General features: G+C 45.4%; 1 pseudogene; it reads left to right on the top strand.

The window, feature by feature from the left end:
* The first annotated feature begins 711 nt into the window (after positions 1-711).
* Positions 712-1,393, top strand: LOC105818246 (annotated as a pseudogene).
* The last annotated feature ends 326 nt before the right edge of the window (positions 1,394-1,719 follow it).

Here is a 1,719-nt window from a genome sequence, read left to right as displayed (position 1 = left end):
GAGAGGTGATGAGACATAGTGAGGCAAAGAGAAGTGACATATGGCAGAAAACCTAATCCTATGTAGAGTTTGCTTTAAGAGCACTTATAAATTTACTCCCCAAAATTTTAGAAATAAATAAAATTGGTTCAGAAAGTTATAAAAGGAAACTGAAAAAAGAACAAGCTACTGAAAGTGTGAAACATGAAACCCAGAAAAATCAGTAAACATGTTTTGAAAAATACTTTGTAATTGCAAGTTACCTCTACCCTTAGTGAGTGTTGCTGGATAATGATTTCAATAATGGGCTGGGTGCGGTGGCTCATGCCTGTAATCCTAGCACTCTGGGAGGCTGGGGCAGGAGGATCGCTTGAGCAAGAGTGAGACCCAGTATCTACTAAAAATAAAAAAATTAACTGGGCGTCCTGCCCCGTGTCTGTAGTCCCAGCTCCTTGGGAAACTGAGGCAGGAAGATTGCCTGAGCTCAGGAGTTTGAGGTTGCAGTGAGCTATGATGACACCACTGCACTCCAACCTGGGCAACAGAGGGAGACTCTATCATAATAAATGAACGAATGAATGAATGAATGAATGAATAAACAAGTAAGTAAGCAAGTAAGTTTGTTTCTTGGTGAGAAGCGGCTGCAATGCCAAGCGTTGGAGGCAGGAATGGAGGTGCAAGTGGGAGCTGGGTGGGCACCATGGCCAGGATGACCACCATCAATGAGGGAAAATGCACACAACACAGCTTCTGCAGCAGCAAGCCAATGACGCAGAGGAAAGAGCTGAGTGCCTCCAGCAGGAAGTAGAAAGAGAAAGGCAGGCCGGGGAACAGGCTGAAGCTGAGGTCGCCTCCTTAAAATGATCCAACTGGTTGAAGAGGAGCTGGGCTGCACTCAGGAGTACCTGGGGGAAAAAGCTGCTGCTGAAGGAGAGAGAGGTTATTGAAGGTTATTGAAAACCAGGTCTTAAAAGATGAAGAAAAGATGGAACTCCAGGAAATCCAACTCAAAGAAGCTAAGTATATTGCAGAAGCAGATAGGAAGTATGAAGAGGTGGCTCAGAAGTTGGTGGTTATTGACGGAGACTTGGAACACACAGAGGAACAAGCTGAGCTGGCACAGTCCCGTTGCCCAGAGATGGATGAAAGACCAGACTGATGGACCAGAACCTAAAGTGTGAGTGCTGCTGAAGAACAGTACTGTCAAAAAGAAGACAAACATGAGGAAGAGATAAAGATTCTTACTGATAAACTCAAGGAGGCAGAGACCCACACTGAGTTTGTTGAGAGATTGGTAGCCAAGCTGGAAAAGACAATCGGTGATTTGGAAGATAAACTGAAATGCACCAAAGGGGAGCATTTCTGTCCACAAAGGATGCTGGGCCAGGCTCCACTTGTTGTGAATGAGATGTAGAGCACTCCAGTGCTGCCCTGCCGCCATTTCTCCTTCCCACCCAGCTCCACCTGAGGCCCTGAGGGATGATCTTTAACTGGAAGGTTGCTTTCTCCTTTTGCTGCTCCATGCACACCTTCTCAACCCCCTTGTCTTTTTCGCCAAACTGTCTCTGCCTCTTCCTGGAGATTCCAGTTGAGCTAGAGGCTGAGCACCTTTGTGAACAACATTTAAGGGAATGTGAGCACAAGGCAAAATGTCCAAAAGCGTGTTGTGATGTACACATTTTGTAATTACCTTTTTTGTTGTTGGTGTTGTGGCAACCATTTGAAAAAATCGTTCCAAAT

Source organism: Propithecus coquereli, unplaced genomic scaffold (assembly GCF_000956105.1).
Source record: "Propithecus coquereli isolate 6110/MARCELLA unplaced genomic scaffold, Pcoq_1.0 Scaffold44, whole genome shotgun sequence".
NCBI classification, from domain to species: domain Eukaryota; kingdom Metazoa; phylum Chordata; class Mammalia; order Primates; family Indriidae; genus Propithecus; species Propithecus coquereli.
The sequence above is the reverse complement of the archived record's forward strand: the minus strand, read 5'-3'. Positions and strand labels throughout refer to the sequence as shown.